The sequence below is a fragment of the Otolemur garnettii genome, unplaced genomic scaffold, assembly GCF_000181295.1.
Source record: "Otolemur garnettii isolate 467f Iridium unplaced genomic scaffold, OtoGar3 scaffold00024, whole genome shotgun sequence".
Classification (NCBI taxonomy): Eukaryota; Metazoa; Chordata; class Mammalia; order Primates; family Galagidae; genus Otolemur; species Otolemur garnettii.
Window position 1 is genome coordinate 1,021,046 of NW_003852419.1, and position 7,372 is coordinate 1,028,417.

The 7,372-nt window shown below is 45.0% G+C and overlaps 1 pseudogene; it reads left to right on the top strand.

Moving 5' to 3' along the window:
- The first annotated feature begins 2,736 nt into the window (after nucleotides 1-2,736).
- Nucleotides 2,737-2,845, top strand: LOC111724584 (annotated as a pseudogene).
- The last annotated feature ends 4,527 nt before the right edge of the window (nucleotides 2,846-7,372 follow it).

Sequence of the window (7,372 nt, forward strand, 5' to 3'; positions counted from 1 at the left end):
TTTTTTTTATTGAATGGTAACTATGTACATTAATGCACTTCTGGGGTACAGTGTGGGGTTTTCACATGCAATCTGAAATACTTCCATCAAACTGGGAAATATCTCTTTTTAAATTAAGTTTGAGTTGAGGAAACAAATTAATTTGATGACAATATAATGTGCACCTCATAGGTATATTTTCATAAGATTTCTTAGGGAGAGAGGTTTAAATCATTTCATTTGTTTCAAGAATAATATTTGATTTTAACATCATCAGCCACTGCTGCAGTCACAATACCCAAATCGTTTTTCTTAAACAAAGAAAACAATATGATGCAGAAATGATTGGCTTGTCTCAATATAATCTTGTTTGGAAAGCCTTCTTAAAACCAATTATAGTCGTTTGTACCTTGAGACGGAGATGATGTTTATAAGTATTACATCTGAATTCTCTTCTGGATTTAGGATGATATTAGGTCTTCATATCTAAATCTTTAGAATACATTAAAATTTAAAAGCACCAGGAAGAATTTTAGAGTTTGAAAGAACATAGAGGTTTTCTAGTCTCAATTTATCAAACCATTTTAAGGAAGTGTAGGGCGGCGCCTGTGGCTCAGTGGGTAGGGCACTGGTCCTACATACCGAGGGTAGCAGGTTCAAACCCAACCCCGGCCAAACTGCAACAAAAAAAATAGCCGGGCGTTGTGGCAGGCGCCTGTACTCCCAGGTACTCGGGAGGCTGAGGCAAGGGAATCAATCACCTAAGACCAGGAGTTGGAGTTTGCTGTGAGCTGTGTGATAACCACAGCACTCTACCAAGGGCGATAAAGTGAGACTCTGTCTCTACAAAAAAAAAAAAGGAGGAGGAGCAAAGCTTCAGAGATGTGGCTGTAACGTGCCTGAGATTCCCAGCAGCAGCAGCACGGCAGAAACAAGGCTAGAACCAGGTTTTCCACTTCCAAACTCTGGTCACTCATCTCCAGTACCTGGATTGCTGCCACAACTTTCTACCCCATCTCTACCCTCCAGTTCTTTCTTTCTTTCTTTCTTTTTTTTTTTTTTTTTTGGTTGAGACAGAACCTCAAGCTATCCCCTGGGTAGAGTGCTGTAGCATCACAGCTCACAGCAACCTCCAACTCCTGGGCTCAGGCAGTTCTCCTGCCTCACCCTCCCAAGTAGCTGGGACTGCAGGTGCCCACCACAACACCTGGCTATTTTTTGGTTGCAGCCATCATTGTTGTTTTGGCAGGCCTGGGCTGGATTCAAACCCACCACCTTAGATGTACGTGTCTGGCGCCTTAGCCACTTGAGCCACAGTGCTGAGCCCCTCCAGTTCTTTCTTACCTCTGTGAATCCTATATAATGCCGACAGCTCTTCGTTTGATCCTTTTCATTAAGGCATTCCCGAGTTCAAAAAACTGAAAGGACAATACAGATCTACAGAATTACAAATTGTCTGTGCAGTAAGTCCCAACTGGCTAACAGGGCCATCCTTATATTCAAACCCTGGCCACACAGCTTATTTGCTGAGTGACCTGGAACAAGTTCCCTAACCCATTTAAGCCTCAGTTTTCTCCATTGTAGAATAAAGATAATGATCAAGGGAGTGATGTAAGGGTTCGGTGAGATGTAAGCACTCACTTCATGTGTGCTTCTATTAGCCCCAAGAGGTCCTGCTTATTTCTCATTCCCGAGTTCTAAGTAAATGCAAATTGGGTAAGTGAATTGACATATCGAAAAATGTGACCGATGACAAAGTAACCTGAAACAAAAAATTCACTGAAAAGTTGTGGCCCTTACACTGCTGACTTTAGGTTGAAAACAGAGTCCTGTGCTTGGCGTCTGTGGCTCAAGTGGCTAAGGCACCAGCCACATACACCTAAGGTGGCGGGTTCGAATCCAGTCTGGACCTGCAAAGCAACAATGAGGGCTGCAACCAAAAAAATAGCCGAGCGTTGTGGCGGCCACCTGTGGTCCCAGCTACTTGGGAGGCGGAGGCAGGAGAATCGCTTGAGCCCAGGAGTTGGAGGTTGCTGTGAGCTGTGATGCAACGGCGCTCTACTCAGGGGGACAGCTTGAGGCTCTGTCTCAAAAAAAAAAAAGACAAGAAAACATACTCCTCCATCACTTTGCATTGCATAACTGGATATGTTCAGGGACTCTGAACACCCTGTCTGCTCCAAGCTTTAGAAATCAAAATGCCTAGGCTCCAGCGCCTATGGCTCAAGTGGCTAAGGTGCCAGCCACATACACCTGAGCTGGCAGGTTCAAATCCAGCTTGGGCCTGCCAAACAACAATGATAGCTGCAACCAAAAAATAGCCGGGTGTTGTGGTGGTCACCCGTAGTCCCAGCTACTTGGGAGGCGGAGGCAGGAGACTTGCTTGAGCCCAGGAGTTGGAGGTTGCTGTGAGCTGTGATGCCATGGCACTCTACCCAGGGTGACAGCTTGAGGCTCTGTCTCAAAAAAAAAAAAAAAAAAAGAAATCAAAATGCCCCATGGGCAATACTATTCCATGCAACTTATCAACTCTCTCTGCTTTCAAAAGCCCTTGCTCTGCTGTTAATTCATATTTTCAGTGTTTTTGTTTACATCAGTTTATTTCTCAGCCACTACAAAATCAGTTGGTGCTCTATAAAGTCAGCTTTTTCAATAGAAATGTAGCCTTCCAACTTCGCTAATTTTATATAAGTGAAAGGGTAATGACTTAGCCCACTATGCACAATTACCCCCATAGAAGGTAAAGCTATAACTTTCATGCGCTGGTTTCTCTTTAGAATGAATAAACCTTTTGCCTTTTACTAAAGATTTCTATGAAGAGCAACAATTGTGAATTGGTAACCAAATTTGGTTTAGACAGGACTAAAACAAAGATTTTAAAAAGGACTGTGACTTCCTGTAGGACTAGGAGGTTATCCCCTGTCCAGACAGTAATCATATTTGAAGAGCTCTAATGGGAGGTATTAGACAAAGGATACAAAATTTCAATTATATGAAATTATAACTCCCAGAGATCTGCATAGCATAGTACCTATATTAATAATACCGTATTGTAGGGCAGCCCCTGTGGCTCAATGAGTAGGGCACCAGCCCCATATACCGGGGGTGGCAGGTTTGAACCCGGCCCCAACCAAACTACAACAAAAAAATAGTTGGGCATTGTGGTGGGCACCTGTGGTCCCAGCTACTTGGGAAGCTGAGACAAGAGAGTTGTCTAAGCCCAAGAGCTGGAGGTTGCTGTGAGCTGTGCTACTGCAGCACTCTACCGAGGGTGACAAAATGAAACTCTGTCTCTAAAAAAAAAAGGCTCAGCGCCTGTGGCTCAAGTGACTAAGGTGCCAGCCACATACACCTAAGGTGGCGGGTTCGAATACAGCCCAGGCCCGCCAAACAACAATGACGGCTGCAAACAAAAAATAGCCAGGCGTTGTGGCGGGCACCTGTGGTCCCAGCTACTTGAGAGGCTGAAGCAGGAGACTCGCTTGAGCCCAGGAGTTGAAGGTTGCTGTGAGCTGTGATGCCAGGGTACTTTACCCAGGGGGACACCTTGAGGCTCTGTCTCAAAAAAAAAAAAAAAATACTGTATTGTAGACTTAAAATTTTAAATACAATGGCTCACATCCAAGCACTTTGGGATGAGGTGGGAAAATGACTTCAGGCCAGAAGTTCAAAATCAGCCTGAGAATCCTGCGCAGTGGCTGACACCTGTAATCCTAGCACCTTGGGAGGCTGAGGTGGATGGATGGATGGCTTGAGCTCATGAGTTGGAGACTAGCTTGAGCAAGAATGAGACCCAATCTCTAAAAATAGCCAGGTGTTGCATCTAGTGCCTCTAGTCCCAACTACTTGGTAGGTTGAGGCAAGACATTCACTTGAGCCCAAGAGTTGGAGGTTGCTGTAAGCCATGACACCACAGCACTCTACTGAGGATGACAAAGTGAAACTCTGAGGTTGCAGTGAGCTATGATGATACCATGGCACACTAGCCCAGGCAACAGAATAAGACAAACTCTCTCAAAAAAATAAAAAACTTTTAAAACTTACTAAGAGGGTAGATCTTATATCAAGTGTTCTTATCGTTACCATAATCATTATTGTAAATAAAGATGGTGGGAGGAAGATTTTGGAGGTGATATAAAAGTTTATGGCATAGATTTGGTGATGTTTCATGAGTGTATGCTTATCTTCAAACTCATCAAGTTGTACACGTGAATTATGTACAGCTTTTTATATGTCAATCATACCTCAGTAAAGTGGTTTTCTAAAAAACAGATATAAGGAAAAAGGAATTCTCAAATATCTAAGGCTGAAATATATATGGGGAGGGGAAAACCTTTTTCTTCTGCCCTCTTAGGTTCTAGGCCTACATCCTGCAAATGAGACTGACAAAATACAGAGTAACAAAAGAAAAACACAATTTATGGCTCAGCACCCATAGCTCAGTGTTAGGGCGCCAGCCACATACACCAAAGCTGGCGGGTTCAAACCAGGCCAGGGCCTGCCAAAAACAATGACAACTGCAACAACAACAAAAAAAATAGCTGGGTGTTGTGGCAGGGCTCCTATAGTTCCAGCTACATGGGAGGCTGAGGCAAGAGAATTGCTTAAGCCCAAGAGTTTGAGGTTGCTGTGGGCTGTGACAGTACAGTACTCTACTAAGGGCAACATAGTAAGACTCTCAAAACAAAACAAAACAAAACACAATTTATTAACAAGTATGACAAAGGCTGGAGGTGATGGTGGCTCATGCCTGTAATACTAGCACTCTGGGAGGCTAAGGCAGGTAGATTGCCTGAGATCATAGGTCGGAGACCAGCTTGAGCCAGAGTGTACCTTGTCTCTAAAAATAGGCAGGTTCCTGCAGTCCCAGCTACTCCGGAGACTGAAGCAAGAGAATTGCTTGAGCCCAAGAGTTTAAGGTTGCTGTGAGCTATGAGGCCATGGCATTCTACAAAGGGTGACAAAGTGAGACTGTCTCAAAAAAAAAAAAAAAAAAAAAAAAAACACAGCACACTGGAGAAAATCAAAGGGGTAGATAGAACTTACAGTTTAAGGCTGGCTGTGGTGGCTTACCAGCGTGATGGCTCACACCTGTAATCCTAGCACTAGGGGTGGCTGAGGCGGTTGGATCACTTGAGCCCAGGAGTTTGAGATCACCCTGAGCAAGAGTGAGATTCCATCTCTACTAAACATGAAAAACTGAGGGTGGCACCTGTGGCTCAGTGGGTAGGGCGCCGGCCCCATATACCAAGGTTGGCGGGTTCAAACCCGGCCCCGGCCAAACCGCAACAAAAATAGCTGGGCGTTGTGGCAGGTGCCTGTAGTCCCAGCTGCTGGGAGGCTGACACAAGAGAATTAGCCTATAGCCCAAGAGTTGGAGGTTGCTGTGAGCTGTGGCACCACAGCACTACTGAGGGCGACAAAGACTCTGTCTCTATTAAAAAAAAAAACAAAAACCTTAGCACATACCCTCCTACCAGATTACCCCTTTTTCCTCAGGCTGGTTCCTCCTGGGTCCTGCATGCCCTCCTCTGGGCTACACCTGGGGCCTTGGCACTTGCTGCTGCCTCTAGCTGGAACACTGCCCCAGAGCATCATGCTGCTGGTTCCCTCCTGTCAGTCAAGTCTCATTTCAAATGTTGCTTCCTCAGAGAGACACTTTCCCCAGCCATCCGTTTTAACATTTCAACCTATTTTTTTTTTCTTTCACTTATCCGTATTGAAAAATCTAACTTGTCCAAACCTGTGCAATCAAAGCCAAGTGCAGTGGCTCATGCCTGTAATCCCAGCACTCTGGGAAGCAGAAGAAAATGGATTGCCTGCACTCATGGGTTTGAGACCAGCCTGAGCCAGAGAGAGACATCATCATAGCTAACAGTAACCTCAAACTCTTGGGCTCAGGTGATCCTCTTGCCTCAGCCTCCTGAGTAGCTAGAACTATAGGCACTCCCCATGATACCCAGCTAATTTTTGTATTTTTAGTAGAGATAGGATCTTGTTCTTGCTCAGGCTGGTCTCAAACCCCCGAGCTCAGGTGATCCACTTGCCTCAGTCTCTCAAACCTCCCAAAGTGCTAGGATCATAGACGTGAGCCACCGCACCTGGCTGGAAACCATATTTTTTAAACAAAAGCATTTTGCTTGTTCACCTGTTACTTTTTGTCATCTATCTCTCCACCAGATTACACTCACTTCCTTTGAGAGCAGGGACCCACCAATACCCCCCAGTTCTTAGAAGAGTGCCTGGCTCCTTCTCGACTCTCAATAACTATTTGTTGAGTGAGGAAATAAATGGGCTATTACTGTTGATTTTCTTATTTTTTCTCTCTTTTTAAGATACCCTACAAATTCAGTATTTTATCACTGTTGATTTAAATACTGTTCTCTGAGAGCTGAATTGGCAATCTTATTGTATATGTCACATTAATACACAGCAAGGCTGGAACTGACCAACTCAAAACACTCCAGGCTCTTTCTGAAAAACCACTTCAGTTTTGTTACATGGTTAGCATACTGGTGGGGAGCATCTTGGCACTGCTTTCCCCCTGTCCCTACAGTGTCTGCCAGCTTCCTGACATTTGAAAGCACTACAGAAGGCCTCCTTTGGCAGGCCCCAACCCCGGGTCAGTGAGCACCCCTATTATTCCTTAGTTAGCAGATGCTCTGGTCAGAGAAGTCCATGGGGTCACCTCCAGTTGTGTTTGTGTCCCCTCATTTACCCATTCTGTCCCTGGAGGAAGGAGATAATGTGCAAGCAGACCAGGAGGGACAAGGAAAGAAGAGCCGTCCACCATTGAATTGAACACTTCAAATGGGCCAGCTGTGAAATGTATCTCAATAAAGCTGTTACAGAAAAAAATGAGAGAAAGAGAGCTAACCAAAAGGATTGGATTTTATAGTGTCTCAGCTCAAGAACTGTCTTAGAGAAAACAGGGTAACAAATTAGAAGGTGGTTACCCTGCTGGTAGGTTGACATTTCTGCGATCCAACTGCCTGATCAGGTGCGCAAGGTGAGGGAGCTTGCTTTCCAGTAACGTGGGCCTTGAGCCCAGACGGGAAGGAAGTGGGAGAACCAGCAGAGAGAAGGGGGGTGCCCCCATTCTGCCCCTTCTCATATCACAGGGCACAAACAGCCAAATGAGGATTCTGCTCAGCAGAAAAATTAAAGACATTTTCAAAATCAGTGAAAGTTCCCACTGTGTTCTATCCATACTGCAGAAAGGAGGGCTGCCTTTACTCACATTAATGAACCAGAATTAACTAGTTTAGTAGGCAGCTTTCCAGAACACCTGTTCTTCCAGGGCACAGTGGCTCATGCCTATAATCCTAGCATTTGGGAGGCTGAGGTGAGTAAATTGAACTCACAGGTTCAAGACTAGCCTGAGCCAGAGTGA